Source organism: Anabrus simplex, chromosome 1 (genome assembly GCF_040414725.1).
Source record: "Anabrus simplex isolate iqAnaSimp1 chromosome 1, ASM4041472v1, whole genome shotgun sequence".
NCBI lineage: Eukaryota > Metazoa > Arthropoda > Insecta > Orthoptera > Tettigoniidae > Anabrus > Anabrus simplex.
In genome coordinates, this window is record NC_090265.1 from 1,101,625,310 (window position 1) to 1,101,645,421 (window position 20,112).

The 20,112-nt window shown below is 37.0% G+C and overlaps 2 protein-coding genes across 6 annotated transcripts in view; one reads left to right on the forward strand and one right to left on the reverse strand.

Annotated features, from left to right (window-relative positions):
* LOC136858058 (band 7 protein AGAP004871) overlaps nt 1-20,112 on the reverse strand; it is a 493,935-nt gene that overhangs the window by 437,335 nt on the left and 36,488 nt on the right. For 4 of the 5 annotated variants that reach the window (XM_067137306.2, XM_067137302.2, XM_067137307.2 and 1 more), the window contains exon 2: nt 10,773-10,799. The exons of the other annotated variant lie outside the window; for it this stretch is intronic. The gene's annotated coding sequence lies outside the window, so the exon portion shown is untranslated. The remainder of the gene's footprint in view (nt 1-10,772; nt 10,800-20,112) is intronic. 5 annotated transcript variants of the gene reach the window in all.
* Nucleotides 1-20,112, forward strand: part of LOC136858060 (uncharacterized) — a 91,845-nt gene that overhangs the window by 59,327 nt on the left and 12,406 nt on the right. The window lies entirely within an intron of this gene.

Here is a 20,112-nt window from a genome sequence, read left to right on the forward strand (position 1 = left end):
TATCTCCTATAGATGGGATTACTGCTGCGTATCGAGTATTAACAGCCTGCCTGAATATTGGAGGGAAGTAGCTGGGGAGTAAGATCTCTCTCTTCTTTAGCATGCCATTCCTCTGGTTCATAAATTTTCTGATACTACTGGTATGTAACACACTGGATCATCATTGTATTCCAGCTATTCGATCCCTACTCTGAGGCAGTGATTGGAATGAGCAGTGTGCACACTTAAACAGAATAATTACACAGGAGTGTTCAGGGTTGTCTGTGGCCTGGTCATTCTAGACCTGGAATTTTGAACTGTTAGATCGACACCTTAGTACTTTACAAGTTATAATTTTCATGTTTAGGTCCGTATTGAAATGTACAATGAAGTCAAATAAATATAAAAGTTTATTGATTCCACCTGTTCAATACATAGAAGGAGATAATGAATAAAATTAAATTAAAGAAACATGTTTCGCCCTTTAATTAAGGGCATCTTCAGCCTTAAATCTCAATCTGAACGTTGAATAATCAGGTACCTGATTGTAATTAAATTACATATGAATGTGAAGGAAATGTTGGAAATGAGCGAAATGGTTGACAATAGTTATGAAATTCTTAATATCAGGCCTTAATAAAGTCTAAAATACAAATATTCGTAAATTTATACTCTTATCTTGAAAGTAATTAAGAAATTCTTGAAATGAGGCCTTAATAAAGTTTAAAATACAAATAGTCGTGAGTTTATACACTAGAGGAAACTTTTGGATCTTAAACAGATCGAATGTCACAATAATAATAAAATGTAGTTGATGATTCTAAAAGGAGTATTAATATATACTAAAGCTGGTAAAGAGACGTAGAGAAAATTTATCGAGTGTTAAACAGTTCAAACTTAGGATAACGAAGAAGAATGTAGTTAATAACTTAGAATGGAGTTTAAACACAATATTAAAAAATTGGTAAAGAGACGTTTCTGCTGTTCACATCAAGTGGGGTTTATAATAAATGTGAAGTGATAAAACTGTAGTCTTCTAGAAGCATGAGAGAAGAAGAGTGCTTGAAGGCAAGTTGCTGTGTTAAATGTTAGCAGGAAGTAACGGCTGTAGTCTCTTGTGTAGAGTCGTAAGGGAAGTTTGGATTGAAGTCTGTAACAATAGGAGATTTACGTGTTAAAGAATGAATTTGAATGAATGGAGAGTTTAAAGAGAAATCAAAGTGTGAAAAACCACATACCTCTTTGTTAACGTTGAAATTGGTTGACGTAAAGAAGATTCGGAGAGGAAACGTTGTGTGTAATTTCTTTTATTTTTAATTGTAATAGTATTAAATAGTTGCTATGGTAGCGTTGAAATGACTGATATTTAAGTTACTAGTGTTACAGATGATGTGAGATTAATGGAGGAGAGGGTCGAAGTGGTGTGCCAAGTTTATATGTTATTGGCCGTGGCGGATAACGGGAAATGAGTCCAATTCTTAGAACAAAATAAAGAGAAACCATATCACCAGTATCAAGTGGAATTCAAATAAAAGTTATAACCAGTCTATAGTCAATCTTTAGTGAGGAGAAAAATTAGCCTTAGTCTTGAATTACAATGTGAGAGCGAGGGAAAGTGTGACAGTAAACATTCAAAATTATATCGAAACTACCTTTGGATTTACAAAATGATACTAGTCACGAAATAAAAAAGAAACTACCAACATTAACTGAGGGATTAAATAAAAATACTAATCTTAATCATACTAACGAGAGAATGAAAAGGTTCTGGGAAGAGAAGAGAAGAAAGGCCAACAAGCCTTAAGTTCTATGCGGTCCACAGTTGGCCAAATTCGGAAGAAGAAGAAGAAGAATAATTATACTAAATTAATTAAAGACATAAAAAACAAAATAAAAGATAACAGTATAATAATAACTAAAGCTGATTGCACATCGTCCAACATATAAAACCTCAAAATATATCCACAACTTTCTCAAACAACATTACATTTTTAATAATAAATCCCCAATAAAATATTCCGTTGATTTCTGTAATATTTTTAAAGAATACACTTTACTACCCAACCACACAATGTGCTCTTTCGATATTACTAACATGTATTCTAACGTACCAGTCAATGAAACTGTTACTATTATCAAAAACAACCTCACTAAACACAGTAAACTTAGCAAACTAGAATTAGAAGAATTCTTAAAGGCTCCTAAACTTTGTTCTAAAGAACAACTATTTTACTTTTAATGGTAAGATCTACCATCAAGATGGCCTATATATGGGAGATCCCTTATCCGTCATCTTAGCCGACATCTATTTAGATTCTTTAGAAAATAAAATTTCTACTAATATAAAAGGCCTTAACTTGTGGCTTTGATATGTAGATGACACATTCGTAATTATTGATAAAGAACTCAATAACAGTACTGATATTTTAAATTTTTTAAACAACTTAGACCAAAATATAAAATTTACTAAAGAAGACGAAATCAACAGATCCTTAACTTTCTTAGACATTACAGTAACATGTAATAATGATAAATTTGACTTCCAAATTTATAGAAAACCTACTCACACCTCAACAACAATAAAAAATACTTCATTACACCCAAAATCCCTTAAACTAGCTACCTTTCACAGCTTAATTTACAGAGCCTTTAAAATCCCTCTATCACCTAAAAACAGAACTCAATTATATAAAAAACTTAGCAAAAAACAATGGGTATAAACTACAAACAATTAACAATTTAATCAACAAAATCAAACTCAAATTAACAACAAAACTCATCCCTGACAAACCCAAAAAGAATAAGTTTATTACTTTCACATATACAATCCAAACATTTACCAAATTTCAAACCCCATAAAAAACCAAAACACTTGCATAACCTCTAGAACATCCAACACCAACCAAAAATTATTCTTCAATCACAACACAATCAATTCAAACAACAATTTTTACACAGGTTCAGGCATATACAGACTCGCTTGCACACAATGTGGCGCCTCTTACATTGGTCGAACAGGCCGAAGCTTTCAAACTAGGTACGTGGAACATTTTAATGCCATCAAACACAACAAATTTTCAGCTATGAGTTCCCATATGAAAGAAACAGGACATCATTTCACCACTATAGATCAAGACCTCACAATTATTAAAAAAGTAGATAAAGGAAAATTAATGAATGAATTAGAAAACATCTATATATTTTTAGACCAATACTATAACAAAAATCTAAACCTCAATGACATAGTTGAAGTAAAAAAACCCATTATACAAAATTTTACCAAAATTACTACAATCACTAAATCTAAATCAACAAAACATTCTAAATAATATTCAATTATTAACTTCCAAATCCCCATTAATTTCAAAAAACATAACTCCGGCCCTGCCCGTACCCACAACTCTACAACTACCAACAACACATAAACTTAACATCCTACCTAATCCCCCCACCTCCTATATCCTCACACCGTTATATACCAGAAGCACAAGTAACAAGTAATTACTACTGATTAACCCTATCCATCAAACACTCTCCCTCACTCTTACATGCTCTGAAAGAACTAAACTTACCTTCAAACACTCTCCCTCATTCTTACATGCTCTGAAAGGACTAAACTTACCTTTAAAAAAAACTTACCTTCAAACATTCTCCCTCACTCTTACATGGTCTGAAAGGACTAAACTTACCTTAAAAAAAAAAAAAAAAAAAAAACCACTTTGCTTTACCAAATTATTAATGCTACAATTTTATTTTTTATACCATCAACCCTTTACAGAACACATTTTAGCGAAATTAACTGAGTCCTTATTGAACTTGATAGTTTTGAATGTTTACTGTCACACTTGGACTCATTTCCCGTTATCCGCCACGGCCAATAACATATAAACTTGGCACACCACTTCGACCCTCTCCTCCATTAATCTCACATCATCTGTAACACTAGTAACTTAAATATCAGTCATTTCAACGCTACCATAGCAACTATTTAATACTATTACAATTAAAAATAAAAGAAATTACACACAACGTTTCCTCTCCGAATCTTCTTTACGTCAACCAATTTCAACGTTAACAAAGAGGTATGTGGTTTTTCACACTTTGATTTCTCTTTAAACTCTCCATTCATTCAAATTCATTCTTTAACACGTAAATCTCCTATTGTTACAGACTTCAATCCAAACTTCCCTTACGACTCTACACAAGAGACTACAGCCGTTACTTCCTGCTAACATTTAACACAGCAACTTGCCTTCAAGCACTCTTCTTCTCTCATGCTTCTAGAAGACTACAGTTTTATCACTTCACATTTATTATAAACCCCACTTGATGTGAACAGCAGAAACGTCTCTTTACCAATTTTTTAATATTGTGTTTAAACTCCATTCTAAGTTATTAACTACATTCTTCTTCGTTATCCTAAGTTTGAACTGTTTAACACCCGATAAATTTTCTCTACGTCTCTTTACCAGCTTTAGTATATATTAATACTCCTTTTAGAATCATCAACTACATTTTATTATTATTGTGACATTCGATCTGTTTAAGATCCAAAAGTTTCCTCTAGTGTATAAACTCACGACTATTTGTATTTTAAACTTTATTAAGGCCTCATTTCAAGAATTTCTTAACTACTTTCAAGATAGTGTATAAATTTACGAATATTTGTATTTTAGACTTTATTAAGGCCTGATATTAAGAATTTCATAACTATTGTCAACCATTTCGCTCATTTCCAACATTTCCTTCACATTCATATGTAATTTAATTACAATCAGGTACCTGATTATTCAACGTTCAGATTGAGATTTAAGGCTGAAGATGCCCTTAATTAAAGGGCGAAACATGTTCCTTTAATTTTATTTAATTCATTATCTCCTTTTATGTATTGAACAGGTGGAATCAATAAATTTTTATATTTATTTGACTTCACCTTAGTACTTTACGTTAAAAGTGAGAAAATGGGCTGTTTTTCATTTTATCGAATGTTTCATGTGACCGCATTGTTTTTAATGGCGACATTCGTACTGACGTCATTGTAATGACCTATGTTGACTTAATTTGGGAAAACTATAAGGACAGTCTTTCTGAGAATTCCGTTGTGAAGCAGGGGTACATCAGCTACTTATTTGACACAAATAGTATTGCGCTTCGCATAATTGCACGGGCACTTGATGCAATATATTAATCTATGCATTTGCTAAGTAGTTGCACCTAACTGTATTCATTCGTGTGCAGCATGAGTTCATACTATTTTCAGAAGGCTTATCAGAGACCGATCATCTCGTTCACATGCGTCGTGAGGGAATAGAGATGTGTAATTTTTAGTCTTGTAGCCTCGTATAGCAACAGTCGGGCTGTGAGACAATAAGTGTTATAAATATATCATAGTACTGTATTGTGCAAGACATGTAGAATAAGCAGTTTTGATCAATTGTATCTCCGATTTTTCCTGATTTTCATACCAAAATCTCGTGATTTTGGGTTTTGTAAAGTTGGTGGGTATACCTTTTCTGCACATCTAACCAGTGAGACCAGTGAGTGCTTCCTTAAATTTTTTCCATTCATCTTCAACATTCCCTATCTCCGTCCTGGGTACCAAGGATATTATTTCCCTTTGAAATTCTTCTTGTATGCTTTCTCCTTCAACTTCCATACTTTAATTCTTCTCTCTCTTCTTAATGGGTTTTTTCAATCTTTCCCACTTTCAATTTTCCTATCACAACTCTATGATCTCCTCCAAAGGCTTCTTCAGTCATGGCTGTAACATCTAAAATTCTTCCGGTGTTCTTTGTGTATGGTTATATAATCAGTCGTGGTCTTTGTTTGTCTGTCTCCCCACCCATACCTTGTAATCTTCTGACTGTTCTTCTTCCTAAACCAGGTGTTTCCAACAATCATTTGGTTCCTCATGCAAAAATCCACCAATCTTCTGGATTTACATTTCCATATCCAAAGGGCCCTACAACATCTTCCTTTCCTTGTCTTTCCATTCCAACTTATGCATTTAGATCTCCCATCAGTAGCACTTCCTTATCTTCTATCTGTCTCGCCACTCTCTTTAAAAAGTTCTCTATGCAACCCGTTTGTGGGGCATACAACTGAAATAGATCTTTCATGCCAGTTTCAAACTGTCGCTGGCGCATTTTGTATATTCCACATATTCTTGAATTTCTTTTCTAAGTATGATGGCCACTCCAATTTTTGCCTCAGGTCCTTCGCTGTAATACAGCCTCTATCGTTCTTTTAGTGGAATCTCTCCCATACTCCTCTTTTTGGTCTCACAAAGTCCAAGTATGTGTGTTGTGTTTGAGTCATCTGTCCATAGACTGGTTTGATGCAGCTCTACATGCCACCCTATCCCGTGCTAACCTTTTCATTTCTACGTAACTACTGCATCCTACATCTGCTCTAATCTGTTTGTCATATTCATACCTTGGTCTACCCCTACCGTTCTTACCACCTACACTTCCTTCAAAAACCAACTGAACAAGTCCTGGGTGTCTTAAGATGTGTCCTATCATTCTATCTCTTCTTCTCGTCAAATTTAGCCAAATCGATCTCCTCTCACCAATTCGATTCAGTATCTCTTCATTCGTGATTCGATCTACCCATCTCACCTTCAGCATTCTTCTTTAACACCACATTTCAAAAGCTTCTATTCTCTTTCTTTCTGAGCTAGTTATCGTCCATGTTTCACTTCCATACAATGCCACGTTCCACACGATAAGATGTGTCCTATCATTCTATCTCTTCTTCTCGTCAAATTTAGCCAAATCGATCTCCTCTCACCAATTCGATTCAGTATCTCTTCATTCGTGATTCGATCTATCCATCTCACCTTCAGCATTCTTCTTTAACACCACATTTCAAAAGCTTCTATTCTCTTTCTTTCTGAGCTAGTTATCGTCCATGTTTCACTTCCATACAATGCCACGTTCCACACGAAAGTCTTCAAAAACATCTTTCTAATTCCGATATCAATGTTTGAAGCGAGCAAATTTCTTTTCTTAAGAAAGCTCTTCCTTGCTTGTGCTAGTCTGCATTTTATGTCCTCCTTACTTCAGCCATCGTTAGTTATTTTACTACCCAAGTAACAATATTCATCTACTTCCTTTAAGACTTCGTTTCCTAATCTAATATTTCCTACATCACCTGCCTTCGTTCGACTGCACTCCATTATTTTGTTTTGGACTTATTAATTTTCATCTTGTACTCCTTACCCAAGACTTCATCCATACCATTCAGCAACTTCTCGAGATCTTCTGCAGTCTCAGATAACAATATCATCGGCAAATCTCAAGGTTTTGATTTCCTCTCCTTGGACTGTGATTCCCTTTCCAAATTTCTCTTTGATTTCCTTTATTGCCTGTTCTATGTAAACACTAAAAAGGAGAGGGGACAAACTGCAGCCTTGCCTCACTCCTTTCTGGATTGCTGCTGCTTTTTCAAAACCCTCAATTCTTATCACTACAGACTGATTTTTATACAGGTTGTAGATAATTCTTCGTTCTCGGTATCTGATCCCTATCATCTTCAGAATCATAAATAGCTTGTTCCAATCAACATTATCGAATGCCTTTTCTAGATCTACGAGTGCCATGTACGTGGGCTTGTCCTTCTTGATTCGATCCTCTAAGATCAGACGTAAAGTCAGGATTGCTTCACGTGTTCCTACATTTCTTCTGAAGCCAAATTGATCTTCTCCCAACTCAGCTTCAACTTGTTTTTCCATTCTTCTGTAAATAATGTGTGTTAAAATTTTGCAGGCACGAGATACTAAACTAATGGTGCGGTAGTTTTCACACCTGTCAGCACTGGCTTTCTTGGGAATAGGTATAACAACATTCTGCCGAAAATCGGATGGGACTTCTCCTGTCTCATACATCCTGCACACTAAATGAAATAACCTTACCATGCTGGTTTCTCCTAAGGCAGTCAGTAATTCAGAGGGAATATCATCAATTCCAGGTGCCTTGTTCCTATTTAGGTCACTCACAGCTCTGTCAAACTCTGACCTCAAAATTGGGTCTCCCATTTCATCAGCATCAACAGCCTCTTCATGTTCCAGAACGAAATTATCTACATCGTTACCTTGATACAACTGTTGGATATGCTCCTGCCATCTTTCTGCTTTGTCTTCTTTCCCTAGAAGTGGCTTTCCATCTGAGCTCTTAATATTCATGCACCTAGATTTCCTTTCTCCAAAGGTTTCCTTGATTTTCCTGTATGCAGCATCTACCTTTCCCAGGACCATACAGCCTTCAACATCCTTGCACTTCTCCTTCAGCCATTCTTCCTTAGCTACCTTGCACTTTCTATCCACTAGATTCTTTAATTGCCTGTATTCTTTTTTGCCCTCTTCATTTCTAGCATTTTTGTATTTTCGTCGTTCATCAATCAGGTCTAGTATCTCCTGAGTTATCCACTGATTCTTAGTTGATCTTTTCTTCCTTCCTAACATTTCTTCAGCAGCCCTTCTGCATTTCTCATGACTCTCCACTCTTCCTCTATTGTGTTTCCTTCAGCCTTTTCATTTAGTCCTTATGCAACATGTTCCTTGAAACAATTCCTCACACTCTTTTCTTTCAACTTGTTTAGATCCCATCTTTTTGCATTCTTTCCTTTCTTAAATTTCTTCACCTTCAGATGGCATTTCATGACCAACAAGTTGTGGTCAGAGTCCACGTCTGCTCCTGGGAAAGTTTTGCAATCCAACACTTGGTTTCTGAATCTCTGCCTAATCATAATGAAGTCTATTTGATACCTTCCAGTGTCTCCAGGTCTCGTCCACGTATACAGCTGTCGTTTGTGGTGTTTGAACCAAGTTTTGGCAAGGACTAAATTATGATCGGTGCAGAATTCAACCAGCTGACTTCCTCTCTCGTTCCTTTGTCCCAATCCAAATTCTCCTACTGTACCACCTTCTCTTCCTTGGCCTACCACTGCATTCTAGTCTCCCATCACAATTAGATTCTCGTCACCTTTTACATATTGTATTAAATCTTCTATCTCCTCATATATTCTTTCAATTTCTTCATCATCCGCTGAACTAGTAGGCATATAGACCTGCACTATTGTGGTGGGCATTGGTTTGGTGTCTATCTTGACGACAATAATTCTTTCACTATGCTGGTCGTAGTAGCTTATCCGCTGCCCTATATTCTTATTCATTATTAAACCAACTCCTGCATTTCCCCTGTTTGATTTCGTGTTGATAATTCGGTAGTCGCCTGACCAGAAATCCTGTTCTTCCTGCCAACGTACTTCACTTATACCAACTACATCTAACTTTAGCCTATCCATCTCCCTTTTCAGATTCTCTAACCTACCACAACGATTCAAACTTCTAACATTCCACGCTCCGACTCGCAGAATGTCAGTATCCATCTTCCTGATGATCGCCCCCTCTGGTGTAGTCCCCACCCGGAGATCCGAATGGGGGACTAGTTTACCTCTGGAATATTTTACCCAGGAGGAAGCCATCATCAGTACATCATTCATACAGAGAGAGCTGCATGTCCTCGGGAGGTAGTTACGGCTGTAGTTTCCCGTTGCTTTCAGCCGTGTAGCAGTATCAACACAGCTAAGCCATGTTGAGTATTATTACAAGGCCATATCAGTCAATCATCTAGACTGCTGCCCTTGCAACTACCGAAAGGCTGCTACCCCCCTTTCGATGAACCATTCGTTAGTCTGGTCTCACAACAGATACCCATCCGATATGGTTGCACCTGCGGCTCGGCTATCTGCATCATTGGGACACGCAAGCCTCTCCACCGCGGCAAGGTCACATGGTTCGCACAGGAGGAGTTCAAGTATATTATTATATAACTATTTTAATGAATACGGTTACATTTTTTAAAACTCCTATTAGCTTTATTTTCATGCACTAATTTTTTTATAAGTATGACTTATTTCTTGTAAATCAAGATGAAGATGACCTTAACACAGGTCAAAACATGTCTTTAGATATAATGTTTAGACAGGCCATTTAATTTAAGTGGTAACATTTTATTGTATTGAACAGGTGGACAATATATACGTAAATTCTTATTAAGAATTTTTGAATACACAGAACTGAGCTTCCAGATTCTACTATTGTTTTCACTACTGGCCCACTGCCCATCAACACTGGTAATCTTTTCAGCTGCAACACATGTAACTTGTATAAAATTTGTGGTTTTTCGCATTTTTACATGCATCCAGTCTACTGTACCAATGACTGTTCATATCTGAAATCGTGTTTGCCATAACAACATGTACTTCTGCCTCTTTAGTTGAGAATCTAATCCAATCTTGAGCTTTTGCAACACGATTCTACCACTTAGGTTGGTCACAGACACAGTTTCATCCATCAAGTTAGTTTTGAATTGGCCTTAATCTTCTCATTTATGAGTGCCCTTCTTTTGTTGTTCCCACCTGTTTGTACTAGAATTTTCCTCACTACCTTCATGTCCACTAGATGAATATCAATTTTATTTTATCAATGTTATTATATAACTATTTTCTTTATTCGTAGTGTAGTTTTCTTAACTCTTTAGGCTTATATATGTTCCCATCATAACAACAACAACAACAACAATAACACCATAACAATTTATTAAATAAACATATTACATGCATAACTTTAGAAAGTCAAATAGAGCAAAACATGTTCTATTATATGTACCTAACTTGTTAAGTACTGAAAGGTGAAAAATATATACCATTCCATTTAAAGGAATAATTATTTTATTACCTTGATGTCTGTCACTTCCAACTTATGAATATGATATCGTGAGTCCACTCACCGTTCACACACGTACAGCAAAGTCGGTCTGAAAACAAACCGATGTAAAGATAATTTTGTCTCAGAACTCACTTCATTCTTACATAATACTGTTGATTGCAACTCTGAGCTAACTGCATTACCCTTGTTACAACTTGATTCAGTTTCACTTAGTATACTACCAGCCTATGAGAAACACATCCTTAACCCTGACAGTAACACCATACGTTTTTCTGACGTTTTGTGCGAATGAATGCCATCTATTCCTCTTAAGGAGGGGAGAGTTATCCCCTCCACCACCTCTATTCCTTGTTCATTCCATCTGGTAACTATAATGTAACTTTAAATAATAGGCTTTGAGTGACACGTCTTTGAAACGTGTGGTGTAACTAAAGCGATATTTATAGACGTGTTACTGTCAGGGTTAATACTTGAAAAGATCCACCTGCTGCAGTTTTGAATTTCCTGCCTGACATTCAAATCCTCGTAAGTTTCTTCCCAACTAATATCACTTTAGTATTGGAAATGCTAATTTTCATACCATACTCGCTTCATCCCTTTTCAAGCTTCAAGACATTAGATTGCCGGCTTTAAGCACAGTCTGTCATTAAGACTTAAGTTGTTGACTAATGTGCTTACCACATTTCCACACAGCTGAATCCCTCCCTGCTATTTTATACCTGTCAGCAAATATAATCCCTCAGTATGGCCAGTGTGGTACTTGGTCATATGCCTTCTCTAGATTTACAAAACAATCATAACTGTCTATTTCACTTGTAGTGTTTTTCATGTACTCCATGCATACTGAAAATGTAGTCTGTAGAACTGTAATTACGAGGGTTGTAAATAAAATAGTGGGAACACTGTTGGGACGATGTTTCAACACTGCACATTCACTAGGAAACCGTGAAGGGCATTAGTTGAAACTTGTGTCGTTGCATAGAATGCCTGAAGGAGTTAGTGAAGAGAGTATTGTTGTCTGTGTGAAAACAGGTAAAACAGTGGTCATAAATCAAAATACTGGTAGCCCGTGGCACAAATGCAGCATGTAGATTCAGACTAAAGTGGTTGAACTTTATCAAGGACAGCATAATAAGAAGGAACCTGGATTAGAACATAGATGAGGAGCAGTAATGGTGGTAGGATAGAGGAAGGTGGAAAGTTGCCATAACATCTCAACCCGGCAGCAGCTGGGAAAGGGAAATTGATGATGATGATGAATTCTATGGCCTCACAAAGGCCTTCTTGAATCAGGTACAATGTTTGCTCTGCATGTGGCTTGAATTCCTCAATGCTAAATGGTCTTAAGACTTAACAAAGTAGGGTAGGGTGTACATTTTTTCCAGTTACAATCAACCATAATTGATCTGCACTTAGGAACGTCGCTCAGTTGGCAGATTCCCTATCAGCTGTTTACCTAGTCATTTCTTAAGTTATTCTGGTCCCCAATTCCTCTTCCTATTAATGAATTATTGTCCCAATTAGTCCCCTTAAATTCCAATTTTATTTTCATATTATGATGATCTTTATTACCTTTAAAAGCTCCACTCAAGCTTATTCGTCTACCAATGTCATTCCATGCCATCTCTCCACTGACAGCTCAGAAATACCACTCAGTCGAGCAGCTTGTCTCCCTCCCAGGTCTTCCCAGACCAATATTTGCAACATTTTTATAACACTACACTGTTGTCAGAATCACCCAGAACAAATCATGCTGCTTTCCTTTGGATCTTTTCCAGTTCATGTATCAAGTAATCCTACCGAGCTCGATAGCTGCAGTCACTTAAGTGTGGCCAGTATCCAGTATTTAGGAGATAGTAGGTTCGAGCCCCACTGTCGGCAGCCCTGAAGATGGTTTTCCGTGGTTTCCCATTTTCACACCAGGCAAATGCTGGGGCTGTACCTTAATTAAGGCCACGGCCGCTTCCTTCCCATTCCTAGCCCTTTTCTGTCCCATCATCGCCATAAGACATATCTGTGTCGGTGCGACGTAAAGCCAATAGCAAAAAAAAAAAAAATCAAGTAATCCTGGTGAGGGTTCTGTACACTGGAACCATACTCTAATATTCTCTCCTTTACACCCTTACTAAAACCCCTAAATACTCTCGTAACCATATGAAGAGATCTGTAAATTTTGTGTACAACGCCATTAATGTGATTACCCCATTGAAGATCTTTCCTTATTGTACTGTTGCGCATATCAATTAAGCTAGAGTCTTTTAACATAAGTGGCATACTCAATACTACACGTAACCCAACATCAACAATAATCGATATAAAGAGGTTACATAACACATCAGCTCACTTTTCTTATTAATGAATAAATAGATGATAAATCAATGGAAAATATATATATATATATATACATATATATAGGGAGGTTCAATTTAGCACATAATCTTGAAGCCCGACTGGCGGTCTTGAACTCTATAGAGCGTTCCAAACTTAAATTGCAGTACTGCAGTAATGGGATAATTCCGTCTCTTTCCTTCCCCCATATTTTGCGGGTAGTGCTGTCCTACTCTAAAGCAGCGGGTTTTCCAAATATCCATAAATCAGAATATCATCGATTAAAATGGGTGAGTATCGTGTTATGTACAGAATTTCAAGGCACATTTGATGCCGTTAACAAAAGGAAATGTAAAAAAATATTTTAGTGTGAAAATGGTAATATAATGGAAAGTTACGCCAAATGCATAATCTTCATTGCATAGAACTTATCATCAAGAAGTATAAATAACCACCTAATCGATACTTTATTATTGCCTCAGGCAAAATTGAATATAAATTAACACTTACAGGACATGTTTCGACCACTTAGTGGTCCTCTTCAGCTGTATAAAGAAAGAATTGAGAAGAAAAACATTAGGACAATAAGCACAAATAAAAGTTCTTTGGAGACTCCTTTGTTAAAAAATGGAGGTCATCAGAACAGGACATCTTGCCTCTCGTTCTTGTTTGGAAAAGATTTTTATTCTGCGCTGTCTAGAGGGTCTATCTTTGAGCGCGACCTGGTGAAGTAACGATGTGATACAGTCTGACAGTTCATGCAAAGATCTGGAGAGAAGGGAAGTAGAGTTTTGTCGTCATCTAAAATAATATGTGAGGGAGGAGGGAGATTGGGCTGTGCTTCTGCGATGTCGTGTTTGATTATATCTCTTGTTCGTCTAGTCTGTTTCATGCCTACCTATTCCAAGTATTTACTAATATTCTCGTATAAGATGTTTTTTTTTTGCTCGTTATTTTCGTTAAGATTCTTTTCACCATTTTCTAATTTATCAAGAACGATGTGGATGTTTTCCAGGTTGTTCATTAGATTTCCTTTATTTGTCATACAGATAATTTGAAGGTCCTGTCTTATACGAGAATATTAGTAAATACTTGGAATGGGTAGACATGAAACAGACTAGACGAACAAGAGATGTAATCAAACACGACATCGCAGAAGCACAGCCCAATCTCCCTCCTCCCTCACATGTTATTTTGGATGACGACAAAACTCTACTTCCCTTCTCTCCAGATCTTTGCATGAACTGTCAGACTGTATCACATCGTTACTTCACCAGGTCGCGCTCAAAGACAGACCCTCTAGACAGCGCAGGATAAACATCTTTTCCAAACAAGAACGAGAGGCAAGATGTCCTGTTCTGATGACCTCCATTTTTTAACAAAGGAGTCTCCAAAGAACTTTTATTTGTGCTTATTGTCCTAATGTTTTTTCTTCTCAATTCTTTCTTTATTCAGCTGAAGAGGACCACTAAGTGGTCAAAACATGTCCTGTAAGTGTTAATTTACATTCAATTTTGCCTGAGGCAATAATAGTATCGATTAGGTGGTTATTTATACTTACTTCTTGATTATACTCATCGATACTTTGGGCTAAATTTAAAGGAATCATTTGGGAAGGAGAGAAGAGATTTGTACCTGTTAAGAAGGGTAAAATGACCTCAGACCCTGTTTATTATACAAGGGAACTAAGAAAATTAAAAAGAAAATGTAGAATAGTAAACAGGAAAATCAAAGAGGGTAGGGAGAGTAGAGAAACTAGAAAACAGCTAATGAGGGAACTGAATAGAGTGAAAAAGGAAGCAAAAGAGAATTATATGAATGGCATACTTCAAGAGGGTAATGACCACAAAGGGAAATGGAAAAAGCTGTATTCATATATCAGGAATCAAAAAGGAAAAGGAATCCAAATTCCTACAATGGTGGGAGAAGTGGGTGAACACTATTTAACAGATACTGAGAAAGCAAACCTATTTAGTAGGGAATTTAGAGATTCAGTAGATGATTGTCAAGAGTTGGAAACCGAAACAGAAGATAGAGAGGGAGAGAGACAGACGGAAACAAGAAGCTTCTCATTCACAAACAAAGATATTTTCAGAGAAATCCAACTGCTTCAGCAAGGAAAAGCAGCAGGAAGTGATCAAATTACTGGGGAGGTATTAAAGACAATGGGGTGGTACATAGTGACTTATTTAAAATTTCTCTTTGACTATGTCATAAATAATAGTGTAATACCAAAGGAATGGAAGGAATCTATAATAATACCAATTTATAAAGGAAAGGGTGATAAAAGGAAACCAGAGAACTACAGACCAATCAGCCTGACCAGTATAGTTTGTAAAATACTGGAGAGTTTAATATCGAAGCACATCAGAGGGATATGTGATGATAAAAATTGGTTCATGAGGAGCCAGTATGGATTTAGAAAGAAATTTTCTTGTGAGGCACAACTGGTGGAATTTCAGCAGGACATATCAGATCAATTGGATTCAGGAGGCCAGTTAGATTGCATAGCCATAGATCTTTCCAAAGCCTTTGATAGAGTGGAACATGGAATATTATTAAAGAAATTGGAGGGAATAGGATTGGACGTAAGGGTTACACGTTTGATAAAAACATTTCTAAATTCAAGGGTTCAGAAAGTCAAAGTAGGAAATAATGTATCTCAGGAAGAGAAAGTTTGGGAGGGAATTGCACAGGGTAGTATAATCGGTCCGTTACTTTTCTTAATATACGCAAATGATTTAGAGAACAATATAACATCAAAAATAAGATTGTATGCAGATGACAATTGTTTATAGGGAAATAAACAACATTGAGGATTGTTCAGAATTACAAAGGGACCTTGAAAGTATCCAACAATGGGTTGAAGAAAATAATATGAAGGTTAATGGAGGCAAATCAACTGTTACAACTTTTACAAACAGGAGCTTTAAAACTGAATTTGAATATACTTTGGATGAGGTAGTTATCTCAAAAGATGGCAGGTGCAAATACTTAGGTGTGAGATTTGAAAGTAATTTGCACTGGAAGGGTCATGTTGATGACATTGTTGGGAAAGCATACAGATCGTTACATGTCATAATGAGGCTACTTAAAGGGCGCAACAAAGAATTAAAAGAAAAAAGTTACTTGAGTATGGTTCGTCCATTATTGGAATATGCAAACAGTGTTTGGGATCCTCACCAAGAATACCTAATAAAAGAAATAGATAGTGTGCAAAGGAAAGCAGCAAGATTTGTAACAGGGGATTTCAGGAGAAAGAGTAGTGTATCAGAAATGTTAAAGGAACTTGGGTGGGAAACTTTAAGTAAGAGAAGGGAGAAAACTAGACTTACAGGATTATATAGAGCCTATACAAGAGAAGAAGCATGGGGAGATATCTGTGAGAGGCTTCAGTTGGAAAATAATTATATCGGCAGGACTGACCACAAATATAAAATTAGAAGGAATTTTAGCAGAAGCGATTGGGGTAAATTTTCATTCATTGGGAAGGGTGTGAAGGAGTGGAACAGTTTACCAGGGGTAGTGTTTGATCCTTTTCCAAAATCTGTACAGATATTCAAGAAGAGAATAAACAGCAACAGATAAAATAAATGAAGTGTTAAGAGGGCATTCGACCAGTGCAGGTTATTGTAAAGAAAAAAAAAAAAAAATGTGTGTGAATAAATTAATTCCATCCCCTGGTCTAAGGAGTTTGGACAGCCAAAGTAGGGGACTGCCTGTAGGGGTGAAGTACAGTGGGGACTTCGAGGGCCCTGGGACCGCTACGGTAGCTGTGAAGGCCCTTCAGGAACTCTGAAAAGTGGTGGCAAAAGGGGCTCTGGTTAAGACGCAGCAGGTCGTTATGCTACTTAGGTTCCAGAACAGGTAAAAAAAAAAAAGTAAATAAATAAATGCAATGTAAATATTAATCTTATACCAGTTGTATAGTATCATTTGAAGTAATTCCACATACTGTATATCAGTTGACTATATTTGTAAGTAGTACAGGAGATATTATAAGTAGAATTTTTTAAACAATATAAATTTATTAAGGATGAGCTGTGTGTTTAATATAAAACAATGTTAGCATAAATTGTATAATATTGTATTATAGGAAAATTTTCTTCTCTTGTTAATTTAATATTTAGTGCTTGACAATAATGTACTTTAGTGTACCATTTGCCACCGAGGTAGACACCTCATTTGCAAATAAAGAGATTTTGATTTGATTTTGATACTGTCATGAAATGGACAACTTGTAATAGAACTTATCACGTCATAACTGCTATTTTATTTTCATTATTTTCCTAATTTTTTCACTGCTGGTAAATAAACATTTCAGCTTGCTGTAGATAAGTTTATTTTTAAACTTACATGATAACAAAATGCAGTATATGTGTTTATTTTCAGTCATGTTCAGGGATTTTTATGGGCAGGCACGAAAAAGTCAGTCGCTGGCCAGCGTCTTTCCTATTGAATTTGCATGGGGGGGGGGGGGGGAGGGGGTCAAAGCGAGGCAAATGGACTTAAGATATGGAAGTTATTTTGAAAATATTCCCGAAGTTCTTATCTTGCTTAGTTCTTAATTTGTGACAGGAAGAATGTCTCCTTGAATTTTGGTTTCGTGCGTGACTCGTCTGGTTGGCTGAAGTGCCGGTAGTGATCTTCTAAACATGCACTTTTAACATTTCCAGACAGTCGAATGCAGTGCAGTGCACATTTTGTCAGTAATATGTATAATAGTGATTAAATACATATCAGTGACATATGTACAATCCTTGAGGGCAAGTGTATTTCGTTTGTGTGCTTCGTGAGTTCGTGCTCATGCGTAGGGATCTTAGTTTGAAGAAAAAGTGCAGAAGGATGTACAATGGATCGTCAAATTAAAAAGAAACGTTCCGTAGGTAAACTCAGGGGAAAAGAATGCAATATTATAATGAGTGTCCTGGATTATTTTTTAAAGACTATGAATGTGAGTAGCGCAGTCAGTGAAACAGCTAAAGCTAAAGGTTGTTCTGAAAGGAAGGAGCACACACATGGTCCTTTGCAAACTCTCGCCAAAAAAAGCAAAAAATAGGATGGCAAAAAAATGCAAGGAAAATTATTTATGATGAAATTGTGCAAAGTGGAGTGCGACGGGTGGTTCATTCTCTTTTATTTGCTAACATACCACAAACATTGAACATGATTTTGAGTTGGGTAAATTGAGAAGATTCTTTGCCACAATTTTTCAAAACTACTTTTTACATATGGTTCATGTTTGTGGGTTACTGTAGTCACGTCCTAGTTCGTTGAACCATGGGCAACGGCTGAATGGCCTAGTAAGTGGTCCTAAGAGTCGGGATACCAGTTGCTATGGAATGGGAGTGGGCATCTCGGACATATTCTGAGTCGTGGCCCTCCTTGTGCTCAGGCGGCTAGGACTATACAATTCATCAGTGGTCCATAACCCGTTAGAGGAGAGATCCTCACTTGGACTATGTGCAAGTAGGGCAGCATCCTGCTTCATGAATTTACCGAGCTCAGAACACTTTAAGCAAGCCTCGGACCTATGGGAGTAATGGAGTCTCACTCCCATTTGACAGACGAGGGACTCCTTGGAAACAACTTAGCGAACGAAATGGAATTCGATGGGGAGCTATCAATATTAATGGGGCTTATGGAAGAAAGAAGGTAGAACTGGCTGAGTCAGCAAAGAGGATGCATCTGGATGTGCTAGGAGTAAGTGATATTCGGGTAAGGGGAGATAATGAGGAAGAGAGAGGAGATTATAAAGTGTACTTGACGGGTGTTAGAAAGGGAAGGGCAGAGTCTGGGGTAGGGCTCTTTATCATGAATACCATTGCACGCAACATAGTTTCTGTTAGGCATGTAAATGAGCGAATGATGTGGGTAGATTTGTCAGTGGGAGGAATTAGGACAAGAATTGTGTCCGTATATTCACCATGTGAGGGTGCAGATGAGTATGAAGTTGACAAGTTTTATGAAGCATTGAGTGACATCGTGGTCAGGGTCAACAGCAAGGATAGAATAGTGCTAATGGGCGATTTCAATGCGAGAGTTGGGAATAGAACTGAAGGATACGAAAGGGTGATTGGTAAATGTGGGGAAGATATGGAAGCTAATGGGAATGGGAAGCGTTTGCTGGACTTCTGTGCTAGTATGCATTTAGCTGTTACGAATACATTCTTCAAGCATAAGGCTATTCACCGCTACACATGGGAGGCTAGGGGTACCAGATCCATAATAGACTATATCTTAACAGACTTTGAATTTAGGAAATCTGTTAGGAATGTACGAGTTTTTCGCGGATTTTTCGATGATACAGACCACTATCTGATCTGTAGTGAACTAAGTATCTCTAGGCCTATCGTAGAGAAAGTGAAATCTGTCTGCAAACGAATAAGGGTAGAAAATCTCCAGGACGAGGAAATTAGACAGAAGTACATGGATATGATTAGTGAGAAGTTTCAAACAGTAGACAGTAAGCAGGTTCAGGATATAGAAAGTGAGTGGGTGGCAGACAGGGATGCTGTAGTAGAAACAGCAAGGGAATGCCTAGGAACAACTGTGTGTAAAGATTGGAAAAGGCGAACATCTTGGTGGAATGATGAAGTGAGAGCAGCCTGTAAACGTAAAAGGAAGGCTTATCAGGAATGGCTCCAAACAAGGGCCGAGGCAGACAGGGATTGGTACGTAGATGAAAGAAACAGAGCGAAACAAATAGTTGTTGAATCCAAAAAGAAGTCATGGGAAGATTTTGGTAATAACCTGGAAAGGCTAGGTCAAGCAGCAGGGAAACCTTTCTGGACAGTAATAAAGAATCTTAGGAAGGGAGGGGAAAAGGAAATGAACAGTGTATTGAGCAATTCAGGTGAACTCAAAATAGATCCCAGGGAATCACTGGAGAGGTGGAGGGAATATTTTGAACATCTTCTCAATGTAAAAGGAAATCATCATGGTGGTGTTGCAAACAGGAAAATGATGTTGGTGAAATTATGCTTGAGGAAGTGGAAAGGATAGTAAATAAACTCCATTGTCATAAGTCAGCAGAATAGATGAAATTAGACCTGAAATGGTGAAGTATAGTG